Here is a 17,714-nt window from a genome sequence, read left to right on the forward strand (position 1 = left end):
AGCCTTGTCAAACGCACACCCCTGGGATAGGTGTGCTCTGAGGCCATTTTTCAGTGTCTGGTTAAAACGCTCCACCCCCCATTTGACTCGGGGTGGTAGTACGCTGTGCGAATGTGATGGATGCCCTTGCTCTCAAGGTAAGAGGAGAGTTCCGAAGAGACCATTTGGGGGCCATTGTCTGTGGTGATGGCCTTTGGATGCCCCCAGCAGGAGAAGAGGGACTCAAGGATATCAATGATGACCCGAGAGGTGACGGAGCCCATGGCAGTGACCTCTGGCCATTTTGAGTGCAGGTCATAGGTCACCACTAGGAACCATTGATGGTGGGGGACACCATGGATCTCCCCGTAGATGTCCAGCTGAAGGTGCTCCCAGGGCTGAGAGGGCCAGGCAAGGGGTTGCAGGGGTGGAGGGGCTTGTTGGCCAGTCTTGCCACTTACAAGGCAGGCTGCACAGTCCTTGACCAGGGCCTCGATTTCCCTGTTGATACCCGGCCACCACACTAGGTCTCGGCATCATTGTTTGAGCTTCACTATGCCCAAGTGGCCCTCATGCACCATGGATAAAACACGTGCATGAAGAGCACTTGGGACCACAGTCATTCCAGCAGGAGAGCTCCTCTTTAACTCTGGAGTAGGCAGACAGTTCCTCAGGCACCTTGCGAGGCCAGCCATCTCTGATGAAGGTGCACACCTGGGAGAGGGCCGGATCCTGTTCCGAGGCCTCTTTGAGCTCCTGGAGAGAGACTGTGGTTTGGAGAGGCGTGTGCAGCATCTGGACGATATGCTGTTCCACATGTTCAGACCCAACGAGTGGGGCTGGGGCAGAGACAGTGCGGGAGAGCAGATCTGCAACAACATTGTCACGTCCTGATGTGAACTGGAGACTGAAATTGTATTGGCAGAGGCGGTCAGACCAGCGGTGTAGATGCAGTGGTCTGTGGCCCGTGCTGGGTGTCGACAGCAGGGCAGTGAAAGCCTGGTGATCGGTTCGCAGGATGAAGGCACGGCCATACGTGTACAGGTGCCACCGCTCACATGCCCAGATGCACGCCAGTGCCTCACGCTTGCCTACTGAGTACTTCTGTTCGGTGGGGCTAAGGGCTCGGGAGGCAAAGGCGATTGGTTTCTCCACTCCATTCTGTATCTGCGATAACACCGCCCCCACAGCTGCAGTGGACGCGTCACAGGTGACGAGGGTGGGGCTGGCAATGTCTAAGTGAGCCAACACTGGAGGCAACGTGAGCTGCGATTTGAGGAGGCGAACAGCTTCCGTACAGGCTTGTGACCACACCCAGGGCTCATCCTTTCGCAGGAGCTGGCGCAGTGGGGCTGTGGTGGCTGAGTACTGGGGCAAAAACTTCAGGTAGTACCCAGTCATGCCAAGGAAGGAGGCAACCTGTGCTGCAGAGCTGGGTTCTGGGATGCTGTGAATGGCATCCACGTTTGACTGGAGCGGGGCTATACTGTCAGCCGACAACCAAAACCCCACAAATTCGATCTCTGAAACAGCAAAGACACACTTTTCGTCATTCAGTGTGAGCTTGTGTTTTGCTAGAGCTGTGAAAACTCTGTGAAGGCGTTCGTCGTGAGTGGAGGTCGAGGGCCCATGCACGACGATGTCATCCAGGTAGATGGCCACCCCAAGAATGCCCGCGAGCACAGAGGACATCACCTTTTGGAAGCAGCTGGGTGCAGAGCTATGTCCAAATGGCATCCTGGTGTATCGAAAGACGCCAGCATGTGTCACAAAAGCAGTGAGGTCCCCGCTGCTGGGGTGGAGGGGAACCTGTAGATAGCCCTGTCGAAGGTCTAGTTTCAAGAACAGGATGGAACCATAGAACTGCGCTGTGAGTTCCTCTGACGTGGGCAGTGGATACTTGTCAGGGATTACAGACTTATTCACTGCTCGAAGATCGACACAGACGCGTAGACCACCTGACTTTTTCATTGCGACCACCAGGTTGGAGACCCATGGGGCAGCATCAACTGGTTCGATGATGCCGGCTTCCAGTAGCTGCTTTAGTTCAGCTGTGACCCCGTCATGGAGAGCAAGCGGGATGCGGCGCAGTGGCTGAATGACAGGGGTAACGGTGGAGTCAACCATGGGCTGGTGGGTGAAGGCAGTCAGGCAGCCCAGACCCTCGAAGAGTGCTGGCCATGTTTGGCACCACGGTGAGGCGACGTGCAGAATTGCAGACCCACCGGTGTCCAAGAGAGAAAAACCCAGGTCAGTGAAAAGATCCAGTCCCATTAGGTTAGCTCCTTGGCATGCCACATGAAAACAAAAATCTGGCAAAACTTTTGTTCCAAAGCGTACAGTGAGGTTGACTGAGCCCACTAGTCCAATTTTCGAATTACCATACCCGCAAAGGGTAGTGGAGGGTGCAGAGAGTGGCAGGCAGCTGAAAAAGCGTTTGAATGTGTCCACATTCAGCAGTGAGACGCTGGCACAGGTATCCAACAACAGCGGGATGCACACTTCATTCAGGTTAATTGTGCATGACTTGAAAGCCACTACTGGCCCAGAGCTCACGTTGTGAATTATCATGCTTGAGGACTGAGAGTGTTCATTTGTAGCAACCGGGGCAGAGCGGCAGACATTGGCAAAGTGATTTTGTTTTCCACAATTGCGACAGGCTTGGCCGTGCGCGGGGCAATTCTGCGCTCTGGTAGCATGTGAACGAAATCCGCAGTTTCCACACTGTTGCCGCGGTAGCGCGCGTTGCTGCCATCGCACAAGCATTACCGTGTCAGAGCTGTCGGGGCCGAGGGTGCTGTCACTGGGTGTGTGTGCTAGTTTCGCTGCACATTCGGCTGCAGACTCCACTTGAAAGGCAATGTTGACTGCCTGTGACATTGACAGATCGTCGGACTCGAGTAACAGTCTTTCACACACTCTCACGTTGTTTGTGTGCTCTATTAGTTGATCACGCACCATCTCATCTTGTAGTGCACCGAACTTGCACGAGCTAGCTAACCCCCTCAAATTAACCACGAATTGATGCACCGACTCGCCGAGGAGCTGGTGACACTGTCTAAAAATGAATCGCCGCAGGAGGGCACTTTGTGGGGCAGAGAAGTGTGTGCTTAACAGAGCCACAGCCTCATCATATGTTTGGATTGAGTCTGCTGTGCATAATGTCCCAAGAACACACTGGCCCTCCGCTCCCAAGCAATGGGATAACAGTGCCTTTTTCCGAGCCGTACTCACAGTTTCTAGTCCAAGAGCAATGAGGTAGGTTTCAAAGGACTGTAACCAGCGAACCCATGGGATCGGGGGCTCACCTGGTAGTGCAAGGAAGGGAGGAGGTGGTGGAAGAGAGATTTCAGCCATCCTTGTCGCCAAATGTTGCGTTTGCAAAGATAACCCAGAGACCGTAAGCAGAGTTCAGTTCATGTTGCTTTTATAATGGCTGCCACACACACACACACACACACTTCCAGGCACAAGCAATCGAATACCTATACACAATACAATGATAACAGCACTATCAAACTCCATGTGCTCAGGCCAAGGCAATCGAGTACCTATCACCAATGTCAGACATAACACCACCATTGGCAGCCGTGCCTTCAGCTGCCTGGGCCCTAAGCTCTGGAATTCCTTCCCTAAACCTCTCCATCTCTCTCCTTCTTTAAGATGTCCTTAAAACCTACCTCTTTGACCTTTTCTAACACTCCTATGAAGAGCCTTGGGACATTTTACTACATTAAAGGCGCTTTATAAATACAAGTGGTTGTTGTTGTTTCCTGAAACTAATAATAAATTCCCCAGAGGGAAAAAAACTTGTATTTTTACTCCCAAATATTAAAAAGTTTGTTCTACAGAAGCACGGGGTTTATGTTTTTATTCATGAATTTAAAAAGTCTCTATTAAAACCTGAGCCAGTGTGTTGTGAGACAAAGAGCCTTGTGTCCAATAAGGGGAATAAAGGCCCACAGCCTCCCCTGGTGTAAGATTCGCAAAATATGAATATTGTCCTATGGGGGTCTATTGGCAGAAGAGGCCTTGATTTTAAAGACTATTTTAAAAGAAGCCCAGAAAAAGGGGCATTCAAAATGGCCTCCAGACCCCGTGACCAGCTTTTTGGGACACTTTAAAATGGTTCCTGCAGTTCCCAGACAGCTTTTGTGGATTCAGCCCACAGTAAGTTCTGGAAGGCCGTTTCGGAGAAAACGAAACCAGACAGAACCACATACATATGGATTGGATGCAGATCCAGTCAGATCGGCCTGTAGATAAAGGCCATCTAGATGTTTACCCAGACAAAGGAAAACAATTTCAAATTCATAGGGGGAACATCAAGAACCATTAAAGACATCAAGAAGACATTAAAAACAATACAGGGTCATTCCAGACCAGAGATGGCTGTTACCGGCCATCCCAAAGTAGTTTAAAACATAATAACTACCCCGCTGTGCTACAAGCCCGCCAAAAGTTAAACAAAGACTAACCTTGATTTGGCGGGAGATAAAGGCCTCTTTTGAGAAGTATATCTGGGGAACCCGGGGTAGCGATCGAGGTGTTCACAGGATCTGGGGCTTCAGCTGGGCTTCTACACCTTTACATCGCCAGCCATCGAAAGACGCAGCCCTGTTCGGTGCAGAGTTCGAGTGGAGACGACGGAGGATCGAGGTTCGAGAAGGGAGATCAAGTCAGCATCTAGCCCCGGGGTAACTGTCGGGAGATCATTGACCAACCCCGGGACGCTGACGAGACAGGAAGAGACCTATATGAAAATGGTCAAACAGTCGGTCTCTCCCCACACTGACGACCAGGCCTGCTGACATCCAGCCTGTCCGTGATCTTCACCTCGAGGGAGGAGAAGGTGTGTCGCAGCCCGCTGCATTCTGCTGACCACGTGGAGACAGGACGCCTGCAAGGATCAAAACGCAGACCTGTTTCAAAACTCTGCACTTTCCAACTGGATTGGTGAGCATGTTTCTGGCCCCTCATAATCTGATCTAGCTAGGCTTAGGGGGTGGGCATTTTGGGTATAATTAACAATGAGTTGTTGTCCCTCGATGTTCCGTGTGTTTCCCCATTTCGTGATGACTTTTGTAAAGTATATTATGCCTGTATATATCTTAGCCAGTATTGTATTATGATTTGTTTTTCCCTCCCATGTACTTTATTGGCTTGCAGTTTGATTTGTTCCTTTACGCAATAAAGTTTCATTTAGTTTTTTCATTAAACCTGGTCTATAGAGTTTTTCTCTGCATTGCAGTTCCTGCCTCAATGTCCAGCGTCTAGAACCTAAGGGGCGAGTGGGTCGAAACACTCACGGTTTTACTGTACAAAAGAGAGGGAGGCCTCTGGAGAGAGAGAGATCTCTGCGATCTAAGAAAACCCCTTACACTGGCCCCGGGCCCTGAACAAGGGACTGGAGAACCTCGCTGCCCTGCGGATCAGACAATCAGCCGGCGCTAGTCCCGCCCTTCGGGCTCCCCGATTGGTTGGAGGATCCGCCGCCGGCTCTTACCTCCAGCCCCGCCCCCTCTTCCTATTGGTCCGGAGCTCCCGTCAATCACATGGCAGTGTGAGCTGAGCATGCGCGGGAGTGACCAGACAGGAGAAACCACAACTGGATCGACACAGCAGAGCCGCCAATCCAGAGCCGGCGTGTATCAGGGCGGGTGCTGGATGCGGAAGTCGGTCCCTGGCCGCCTGTGTAGGTCTTTTTGTTGCTTCAGTTTGAGCTGGAGTGGAGATGGAGGAGAAGCTGTTGGGTTTAACCCCCAGTTCTTCTGAGCCCAGGAGGACCCAACAATTTCCAATGTGGGACTGTCAAGGGAGGTGGATTCTGGGGGAGATTAGGTTGTTAAACAGACACTGTCCCTACAATGTAAAAGAGTATTGTTTTAGGAACAAGTATTTCTGTAAAGGCTTTTAATCTATTTTACATACACAGATTTTTTATTCATTCTTGGGGTGTGGGTGTCGCTAGCAAGGCCATCATGTCCAAGGCAGGATGGTTTGTGACTTGGGGAACTTGGAGGTGATGGTGTTCCCATGCACCTTCTGCCTTTGCCCTTCTAGGTGGTGGAGGTCTGGGGTTTGGGAGGTTCTGTCAAAGTGCGAGTCAAGGTGCAGATGTATAAAGTGACTCTCCATCACCCCTCCCCCTGACGCCCCTCTCTCCTCACATAGAGGCCAGTGTCTTGTGCAGGCCCAGACCAGGTGGCAGGTTCCAGTGAACTAGTGAACCAGTGGGATTTTACGACAATCCGGCAGCTTTCAGGGTCACTTTTTTCTGGTGCCAGCCCCACAAATTACCAGAGTCATTAAGCTCAATTTCACAATCTCTCTTTTTGTGGGTTCTCTCTTACATTCCCTTTTTCCTGTTTTAAATTCATTTTACAGGGTATTAGAAAGGGAGGGTTTGCAGACAGGAAACTCAAACAAAACACCGCATCAAGATCTGACCGAGTCACTCGATTCATCAGGACCTGAATATCATCAGCCTTTCAATATGGAAGCAAAAAGCACTCTTCACAGTGGGGAGAAACTATACACGTGTTCTGTGTGTGGACGAGGCTTCAACCGATCCTCTGGCCTAAGAACACACAAGCGCTGTCACACAAGGGAGAGGCCGTTCACCTGCTCTTAGTGTGGGAAGGGATTCACTAATTCATCCCACCTACTGAGACACCAGCGAGTTCACATTGGGGAGAGATTGTTCACCTGTTCCATGTGTGGGAAGGGATTCATTCAGTCATCCAACCTGTTGAGACAGCAGCAAATTCACACTGGGGAGAGGCCATTCACCTGCTCTGTGTGTGGGAAGGGATTCAATCAGTTATCCAACCTGCTTAATCACCAGTGAGTTCACACTGATGAGAGACCTTTTAAGTGCCTGGACTGTGGGAAGTGCTATAAAAGTTCCGGGGAACTGACATGCCATCAACGTGTTCACACTGGGGAGAGACCGTTCAGCTGCTCTCACTGCGGGACTGGGTTCAGCGGGTCATCTGAACTCACTGTACACCAGTGAGTTCACACTGGAGAGAGGCCATTCAACTGCTCCGTGTGTGTCTCAGTCATCCACCCTGCTGAAACACCAGCGAGTTCACACTGTGGAGAGGCCATTCACCTGCTTCAAGTGTGGGACAGGATTCATTCAGTCATCTGACCTTCAGACACACCAGTGAGTTCACACTGGGGAGAGACCGTTCACCTGCTCTGAGTGTGGGGCGTGTTTCACTCGTTCATCCCACCTGCTGTCACACCAACTTGATCACACTGATAAGAGACCTTTTAAATGTTCTGACTGTGAGAAGTGATTTAAAAGCAAAACGCATCTACTGAGACACCAGAAAGTTCACACTGGGGAGAGACCGTTCACCTGCCCTGGGTGTGGGAAGGGATTCACTCAGTCATCCACCCTACTGAATCACCAGCGAGTTCACACTGGGGAGAGACCTTTTAAATGCTCGGGCTGTGGGAAGTGCTATAAAAGTTCCGGGGAACTGACATGCCATCAATGTGTTCACACTGACGAGAGACCGTTCAGGTTCTCTCACTGTGGGACTGGGTTCAGGCGATCATCTGAACTCACTGTCCACCAGCATACTCACACTGGGAAGAGGCCGTTCACCTGCTCCGTGTGTGGTAAGGGATTCTCTCAGTCATCCACCCTGCCGACACACCAGCGAGTTCACACCGGGGAGAGGTCATTCAGCTGCTCCATGTGTGGGGAGGGATTCACTCATTCATCCAACCTGTTGACACACCAGCGAGTTCACAAGCCACTGCAGGGTTTGGATTCTGCTGTTGTTGCTGCTGTTAATCACATCCAGGACTGAACCTTGTTCATTCTGACAGTTGGGGTTTGTTTCTGCTGATGTTAATAACCCCTATAACTGGGCTGGAGTTTGATATTCTGGATATATGTCAAATAAACCAGCTTTATTTTAAACACATTGCTGTAGATTTTCTTCTTTCCCACCTGAGTGTTTAGCATCACCTGGCTGGAGCTCAGAAAGGACAATCTGGGGGAGGATCATACAGTGGGAACAGAACTTCAGCCTGGACACAGTCCTTCAGGGCCACACTGAGAGGGGCAAACGGCACTTTGGTCTTCTCGTCTCTCTTCAATGACAGCAAAGTCGCCGTGTCAGTTAATCTCGAGGCGTGTGAGAAACGTGTCCCAGCCACTCTCTGCCATGGTTCAGAGCTCCTAGGCATGGAACAGAAGGCTCCTGTAGGAATGTACCCAGTGCTTTTCTTTTAATTGCCTTATTAACCTGTGTCACTACTTTTGGTGATTTGTGTATCTGTATCCCTGGATCCCTGTGCTCCTCCAGCCCATTTAGACTATTAGGGGGAAAAATTCAGTGGCGCCCCCTTTGGGTCGCTAACGTCGCTGGGGCTAATTTTAGTGCCCCAAAAAAATTAGCGCCCCTGCGCATTAAATTCAGTGGTAGCGCCCCAAGCAGGAGGTGGGGTGCTACTGGAAGTGCTCCCCTCCCTCTTGAGGTGCTACCAGTGAATTTCGCGGTGTTTTGTGTAACAGCGCAACGCCCGTCGGCACATAGCACCGCATCATAGCAGACCTCCCTCCTTGATTAAAGGGGAGGGGCCTAGCACTGCGCACACCGGGGCCCTGCTGGACCACCGGGGAGCGGGGTGTTGGATCAAGAAGTGCGCCGGGCTGAGCGATCGCGGCCGACACCCCGAAGAAGAAAGGGGAAGGGGACGGGTGCTGGCAGTCGGCCAAAAAAAAGTTGCCATCCGACACCTGCCCTAATATTGTTTCAGGAACAAGTATTTCTGTAAAGGCTTTTAATCTATTTTACATATGCAGATTTTATAATTCATGGGATGTGGGCGTCACTGGTAAGGCTAGCATTTATTACCCATCCCCAGTTGCCCTTTGAGAAGGTGTTGGTGAGCCACCTTCGTGAAACGTTGCAGTCCGTGTGGTGAAGGTGCTCCCACAGTGCTGTTAGGGAGGGAGTTCCAGGATTTAGACCCAGTGACAATGAAGGAATGACGATCTATGTCTAAGACAGGATGGTGTGTGACTTGCAGATGATGGTGTTCCCATGCACCTGCTGCTCTTTTCCTTCTGGGCGGTAGAAGTCATGGGACAGGTAGGGTGACAGGTTCCCTTCCATAAGAACACAAGAATTAGGAGCACGATTAGGCCATATGCAGTCAGTTGGATGGCGCACGTGATCTCATCAGGGACACGTGACCCGGGCCCACGGCCTGATTGACGGGAGCTTCTGACCAATAGGGAGCGAGCGGGGCGGGCCTGGAGGAGCAAGCCGGCGGCAGGTCCTCCAACAAATCAGGGAGCCCGAGGGGCGGGACTAGCGCCGGCTGATTGTCTGATCCGCAGGGCAGCGAGTTTCTCCAGTCCCTTGTTCAGGGCCCGGGGCCTGGGGAGGCTGTGGGCCTTTATTCCCCTTATTGGACTCAAGGCTCTTTGTCTCACAACACACTGGCTCAGATTTTAATGGAGACTTTATAAATTCATGAATAAAAGCAGATAAAACCCGTGCTTCTGTGGCCCAAACTTTCTAATATTTTATAGAATAATAGAATGGTTACAGCACAGGAGGCCCCTTGAGCTTGCTCCGCCATTCAATAAGGTCATGGCTGATCTTTGACCTCAACTTGACTTTCCCACCCAATCCCCATAGCCCTGAGGGACATCAGTGAACCAGTTGGGATTTTAATGACAATCCGGCAGCTTTCATCGCTCCTTATTTCCTAGTACCGGCCCCACAAATTCCCAGATTCATTGAGCTCAATTTCACAACCTGTCTTTGTGTTTTTGTGGGTTTTCTCTCACGCTCCCTTTTTCCTGTTTTATATTATTTTACAGGGTATTCAAAGGGCAGGATTTGTAGACAGGATATTTAACTCAAACCTCACATCAAGATCTGACAGAGTCACTCTATTCATCGGGACCTGAATATCATGAAACATAACATGGAAGCAAAAAGCACCGTTCACAGTGGGGAGAAACCGTACATGTGTTCTGTGTGTGGATGAGAATTCAGTTGATCCTCTGGCCTGGTGAAACACAAGCGCAGGCACACCGGGGAGAAACCCTGTAAATGTAGTGACTGTGGGAAAGGATTTGATTACCCGTCTGAGCTGGAAATTCATCAGCGCAGTCACACCGGGGAGAGACCGTTCACCTGCTCAGTGTGTGGGAATGGATTCACTCAGTCAAGTGACCTGCTGACACACCAGCGAATTCACACTGGGGAGAGGCCGTTCACCTGCTCTATGTGTGGGAAGGGACTCACTCAGTCATTCCAGCTACTGAGACACCAACTTGTTCATGCAAACATGAGGGCCTAGAAATTCAGTTGGGCGCGCCAGCCATTAGCGCCTTAGGAGGAGTAGATCTCGAGCGCTAGGTGCTTAGCGCCCGGGCGCAGCACGATCTGCGCCTCGCCCCAACTTCAGTAGACATTTAGCGCTGGCGCAAAGTCTTAGCGTGCGCCCTGCTGCGCGCGCAGATCATGACGTCATTTCATCGTGCAACGCCCTTTGTGCGCCCGGAACCGGAACTTCACTCGCGCCGCCCCATTGTGCGCCGGGCGGCCCTAACGACTGTGAAGTGGAACGGTACACAGCCAAGGCGGGCAGCGGGGAGCGCAAATTAAAGGGCACTTACCCTGCACTATAAAGGCCAGCCATTTTGCAGCATTCACTCTTGTGCAACGGTTTTTTGGAGAGAGACCAAGGAGGAGAGCTTACTGCTTTGGCCCAACACTAGGACAGGTGTTTTTGGCTCAGGCCAGAGCTTAACAATTATCTTTGCCTTCATTGAGATCTCAGTGTTTGCCAGCATATAATGGGGGCTGCATTGGGTGCCAACACTGAGTTTCAGCCTTATGCCGGAAGGGCTTACAGATGCTGTGAGAGAGTGGCAGCCCTGGCTAGACACAGAGGGGGCAACAGGCGTCGCCAAGTGAGGCCTTACCCACCCAGGTTATACCACCAGCAGTCCTCCTATCTGACCATGTCTGCCGCGCAGTGTGTTAGGAGGCTGCGATTCAGAAGGGAGGTGGTTGCAGACATCTGCCAGCTGCTGCACAGAGATCTGTGTCCACAGCTGATGCGCAGGACATCTCTGTCGGTGGCAGTGAAGGTGACGGTGGCTCTCAACTTCTATGCCACCGGCTCCTTCCAATCCACTGCTGGGGACATCGCTAACATCTCCCAGTTCGCCGTGCATTGCTGCATCCGCCAGGTGACCAATGCCCTTTTCAGAAGGAGACATCAATTCATCTCCTTCCCCATGACCCTGGACAAGCAGCAGCAGCGTGCAGTGGGATTTGCAAGAATAGCGGGCTTCCCCATGGTGCAGGGCGCCATTGACTGCACGCATGTGGCTTTGCGGGCACCTCTGGAGCATGCCGAGGATTACCGCAACCGGAAGGGCTACCATTCCCTCAATGTACAGCTGGTGTGTGACCACAGGCAGCGCATCCTAGCTGTCAATGCCCGCTTTCCAGGCAGCAGCCACGATGCCTTTATCCTGCGACAGACAACTGTGGCTGACATGTTCCAGGCACAGCCTCACCCAAGAGGATGGGTTATCAGGGACAAAGGCTATCCTTTGTGTACCTGGCTCATGACCCCGCTCCGCGCGCCCACGACCCCTGCTGAAGAGGCATACAACAAGAGCCATCAAGCGACTAGGAACATCATAGAACAAACAATCAGCGTCCTCAAGAATTGGTTCTGCTGTCTGGATCGCTCCGGGGGAGCCCTCCAGTATTCGCAGGAGCGAGTCTCCCAATTCGTCGTCGTGTGCTGCATGCTGCACAACCTGGCTATCCGCAGGACTCAGGCACTGCCACCTCACGTTGGACCACCACCTCAGGAGGAGGAGCAGGAGGAGGAGGAGGACGAGGAGTACCAGCCCAGGAGGGGGGCAGAAGGTCCAAGGGCCGCCCGTCGGTGGCTTATTGACCATCACTTCTAGGCCCCCTGTCAGGGAATGGCTTGTGCCAATGAAAGAACATGATTGCAGCCGCTCTGCAAGCCGTCAGCCGGTTAAGGCAACAAACACTTCAAAGATCAAACATGGACAATGTGAATAAATAAAATGGTTTATTGTACAAACTCAGCGCCCTTCCCACATGAAAACCAAAAACAGACGAAACCCCCAAAAAATACTCACACACATGACTCACTCCCACAACCTGGGGAGCATTAACAAAAGATGTAAACAAAAATGGCCTTCATCCTCGGCCTTCACAAAACACACATTCCCGAAAACACAACATTTAGACACACCCTCTACTTAGTGGCCCGCGAGGGCGATGCCTTCCGCAAACTTTGGCGGCCCCTGCACGCCCTGCTGCTCCTCCTCAAAGTGAGGCCATTGGCTGCTGCAAGGCTGGGGGCAGGCTCCTGAGGGGCACCTGGCGTGATGGCAGATGCCCTTGGGGGTCGGCCTAGACGAGGTCTGGCCGTCGAGGGGGCGGCTGGTGAATGCTGCAGCTGTGGCTGGCCAGCATCAGTCGCTGCAGCAGCTCCTGGCAGCTCCACTGGGGGAGTGGCAGTGGCGGCTGGAGGAATGGGGGCAAGCTGGTGGATGGCAGGCGCTCGCTGGTCACCTGAGACACTGGCACTCGGCCGGGCCAGCACTGCAGCATGCGCACCAATCTGCCGAGGGACAGACCGCTGTGCTGCTGCAGCGCGCCGGGTGCCCTGGCGATGCCTGGCTGACACAGCGAGTGTGGCAGCAGTGAGTGCCCGTGTTGACCTGTTCAGTGACCGCATCAGAGCACCCAGTGACTGCACGGCACCACTGATCACCTGGCCACTCGCTGCCTGAGCTGCCCCGAATTCCGCCCGACTGGTGGCCTGTGAGGCCCCGAACTTGGTCACACTCCGAGACAGGGACTCGATGGCCTCAGGCAACCGTGCCACTACCCCCATGAGCTCCGTGTGCCGGCGCTCCAAGTCTGCAGACAAGTCCTCGAGGCGGCGCATCTCCTCGGCGTTGGCCGTCTCCGGACTGGAGGCCGGACTCACCCTCTGGGGAGAAGGCCACCGAGCTGGCCGACCCTTCCTGCATTGCTGGACGCCGCTGGGCCCAGCAATTGGACTCCCCTCCGACCCTTCCCCCCTCTGGGGAGAAGGCTGCTGAGCTTCCACCCCCCTCCCACGTTTCTGCAGGCCGCTGGTCCCAGGAGCTACGCTCCCCTCCAGGGAAGACGTGTCCCCTACATTGGCATGGGTTGCCGCGGCTGAGGGTTCCCCTGATGGGCCGCCTTCCTCTTGCTCCTCCTCCTCTTCTGAGGGGCTGTCACTGGCAACTTCAGGGACCTCCTCCTCACCATCTGAAAGCAGGAAGGCACAAGAGTAACTTTAGAGTGAGGAGAGGGCATCAGCGAGGGATGCATGAGTGGTGGCATTTAGCACATTGGTCGGACAGTGGCAAAGGATGTAGATCTGATGCGCAAGTGGGACGAGAGAGGTCCAAAAGGTGATGTCCTTACCATTGGTGCCCAGAACAGGGTCGGCATCTCCAGATACAACGGGCCCAATCACCCGGGCACCCATGATGCGCTCCATGCGATGTTGCAGCTCGGTGAGCGGCTGGATCTGGGGTCCGCCTCCCCCGGTCACAGTCCGGCTCCTCTTATTATTGGCCAGCTTGGCCTGCAAGAGAAAGGACGGCCTCTAAGTACAGTGTGTAGCCCTGATCTTGTGTGCACTGCCTCCCATGGTCGAATAGCCTGGCCAGTGTGTAGCCCTGATCTTGTGTGCACTGCCTCCCATGGTCGAATAGCCTGGCCAGTGTGTAGCCCTGGTCTTGTGTGCACTGCCTCCCATGGTCGAATAGCCTGGCCAGTGTGTAGCCCTGATCTTGTGTGCACTGCCTCCCATGGTCGAATAGCCTGGCCAGTGCGTTAAGTGCACAATGTGCAATTGATGTTCATGAGTGTCCCATAGCTGCTGCATGAGGGCTGGCCATTAGGGCTTTCAGGTCCCTTTGCCCATAATGTGAGGTGCACATGCAAGGATGAGGAGGACACTGGAAAGTGTACTCACCCTGACAATCCTGGTGAGGTCATTCAGCTTTTTACGGCATTGGACACCACTCCTGGGGATCTCGCTGTTGGATGACACCTTGGTGGCGACATGCCTCCAGGCTCTCCGGTAGACGCGGGCCGGTGGCTTCCTGCCATTGTCCGGAAACAAAATATGGCGTCTCTTCTCCACAGCACCAACCAGCACCCTCAGATCAAGCTCTGAGAAGCGCTGCGCTCGTTCACGGGCCTTCTCCATAGTTTCAGGTGCTATTTGGGTCCAGCAGCAGTGTTCAGACCTAGCTGCAGGGCTCCACTATCCAGGGCGTGGCAGCAGACCAAGTCGACCCTTTCCCCTTAAGAGCTGGCCGGCGCCAGGGTGTCTGCTGTCAATCAAGAAATGGCCACACCTGCGCTGCGCCCGGCCTCGGTGCTCTTGCTCAGCACCTCCGGCTTAGCACCTAAAGAGAGGCGTGCATCGCCAGTTTTAGTGCTCGAGCAAACTCTTAGGGCGAAGCTAATGAATATCGGAGAAGTGGCCTCGAATTTGCGCCGGGCGCAAACTTTAGCGGCCGCCCGACTTTACCGCCCCAAAAGTGGCTATAATGAATTTCTAGGCCGAGACCTTTTAAATGTTCTGACTGTGAGAAAAGCTTTAAAAGCAAAAGGGATCTGCTGACACACCAGCGAATTCATTCTGGGGAGAGGCCGTTCACCTGCTCTGAGTGTGGAAAAGGATTCACGAATTCAACCACACTTCTGACACACCAGCGAGTTCACACTGGGGAGAGGCCATTCACCTGCTCCGTGTGTGGAAAGGGATTCACAAATTTGTCCCACCTACTGACACACCAGCGAGTTCACACCGGAGAGGTGCCCATTCATCTGCTCAGTGTGTGGGAAGGGATTCACTCAGAACTGCAGCCTGCTGGCACACCAGCAAGTTCACTCTAGGGAGAGGCCGTTCACCTGCTCAGTTTGTGGGCAGGGATTCACTCAGAGCTCCATCCTGCTGAGACACCAGCGCACTCACACTGGGGAGAGGCCATTCACCTGTTCCGAGTATGGGAAGGGATTCACTCGGTCATACAACATGCTGACGCACCAGCAAGTTCACAAGTGACTGCAGTGGTTGGATTCTGCTGTTATTGCTGCTGTTAATCACATCCAGGACTGAACCCTGTTCACTCTGACAGTTAGGTTCACTCCTGCTGTGGAACTCCACCACTGACCCTGCTGAAGGTTGTAGGCTGAGGGAGTGGGGCCTCCTGGAGTGGACAGTAAGAAAGCTGGGTTTCAGTATCCTGACAAATATATGGTGAGGAACCAGAGGAATCCTTACTAAGGAACCATCTGGGGTTTTACCGGCCAGCGTAGGTCTAGGGGTGAATGATGCCCGACTCCCTGAACTATCGTACATTGAACCCAGTTGAGATCAAGATAAATGAGTTTACAGGAGAATAGAGAGAAATATCACCCACAGTTGAGGGAGACAAAAGCAGCCATTGGAGAAGCTCAGAGATCTTTGGAAAAGAAGATGGTGCAAAATTGTGGTAATAATGGCAACATTTTTCCCAGCTCCGTCAGGAGGCAGAATCCCATTAAAGATGGTTTCGGGCAGGGGTGGGCAATGATTTGGGCTGGAGGGCCACTTAACAAGTTGTGGTGAGCTGTTGAGGGCCGCACACCAATGTTGCCCCTAATGTGTGCGGCTGCACGGTGGCGCAGCAATGGCGAGGTCCCACGCAGGCCGCTCACCAGCTCCTGCCGCTGGGAGAGAAACCGTGCAGCATATTTAAAGGGACCACGCATGTTGGTGAGAGCAAAGTGTTCAATTGGTGAATCGGAAACAGTCCGACTCTTAGTGTTGAGCATCGCACCACTTCTACCCTCCCAATAATTTACCAACATAAATTCAGATCGTCCTCAGATACTATCTTAAATACACAGAATGTGGTGTAAGATAGTAAAATCTGCCGTTACTAAATGAATGAAATGAGTGATCAACCGATCGATGGATTATATGTTGGACTGAAAGTCCACGTGGCTGTTTGGCCGAGCGGCTCGAGTCTTTTGAAGCACAAGTAGCTCTTTGTGGACGCTGTTTCTGCTTCAAAAAACTGAAGAACATCAGAAGCCATTAACGGAGACGGGCACAGCATGCCAGCTTAACAAATGGCACCAAAGAATGGTGGAATGTGGGTTGATGCCCATTCTCCCTCACACTGCAAATCCTTAATCTCCACTGGACTGTCAGGAAGAAAGAGGGGGTCAACAGAAAGTGAGCATGTCCCCACAAGGAAGTCCATTTGGAGGGTGAGACCCCATGGGTCACAGTAGAATGGCAGGGTCAGAGCAAGCTGCCCACCTGTTCCCTCAGCTGAGAATGCTTTGGTTGTGTGCAGGGACCTAAAGAGCAAAAAACACACCACAAAAAGTAAAAGGCAAAAGAAAACTTCAAAGGATTTGCTTAAAGTAAGAAAATACTATATTTGTAAAATAACTGCAGGTAGTTCTTTGGCTAAACTCTTACTTAGTCAAACAATCATATTCCAATAAGTGATATTGCAGCTTGCTGTTGATGATAATTAGAGATGTACTTTGTAGATAAATAGCGTATGAGGTTAAAAAGCAGAAAGCTTCCCATTTGGGGATTCGTGTTGCTGCGGAACTGCTCAGGCAGTTTCCATCGTTATTTTATTGTCCTTTTGGCCATTTTTTAGTAGTTGTCCTTCTAGTTCAGATATGCTGGGGGTAATTTGAACCTCCCCCACCTGATGGGATTGAATTTCCTGCCCGTTTTACACCTTCCCCGATTTTGCTCTCCAATAATTTCAGTCGAATAGTGAAATCGGGCGGGTGTAAAACAAGCGGCCGATCCGATCGCATTAGTTTCCCGCCGGGTGCGTGAGGTTAAAATCGCCCCCTGCTGTTTCCAAACACAACCCAAGCAAATTTCTCCTGACAATAGTTTGGTTCTGATCCTTAATAATAATCCAGCTACTCTTATCACCACAATTGCTTTAATTCTGACATTTGGCCTGTGATCTGACAGCAAAGCAGTGATCTCGTCACATGCAGTGAGAGTGAGCCAATGGGAACAAACTGGAGGTCCATTGTGCAGGAAGAAACCCAGACACGCGACAACCTTTTCTCTCATTTGAAGATGTGCATTGCTGAAGAGGATAAGACAGCTTGTAATGTGGAGGACAATCTAGTGTCAGGCAGTGTGCTTGGAAATGTCCAAATATTTATCACCATCCAGTCTGGTCCTCCGCATTGAAAACTCTTGGAACATCTCGGATTTGTAAAACATTGAGGTTGATTTTATTGGAAATATCAAATTCAGCTCTGATTTGCAAACCTTTATTATCGAAATGCTTTTGCCATTGAGATGCATCAGTCAGCTGAATAAGGTAGATTCGATATTTTCAATAAATACAGGGTTCAGTTTCATATTTCCAAATATGATTGGCTTCCCAAGTCCATTAAACACCACAGATCAGATCATTCAGTCAGGCTCATTTTCAAAGTAAGGCTCAATTGCAACTGGCACATGGGCAAGAATGGAATGTCGATCCTTCTCTTGCAGCTGATCAGGGATCTTGGATGTGTTTGATGTTGCTGAGATTGCTGAGCTTAGACTTCTTGGGGCTAATTTTCATTCTGGGTGGACGTCGGGCGAGCGGTGCGATG

General features: G+C 51.9%; 1 pseudogene; it reads left to right on the forward strand.

The window, feature by feature from the left end:
* LOC147118414 (uncharacterized) overlaps positions 1-17,714 on the forward strand; it is an 86,607-nt pseudogene that overhangs the window by 15,105 nt on the left and 53,788 nt on the right.

Source organism: Somniosus microcephalus, chromosome 4 (genome assembly GCF_052327205.1).
Source record: "Somniosus microcephalus isolate GS21.2 chromosome 4, FLI_Smic_1.0, whole genome shotgun sequence".
Classification (NCBI taxonomy): Eukaryota; Metazoa; Chordata; class Chondrichthyes; order Squaliformes; family Somniosidae; genus Somniosus; species Somniosus microcephalus.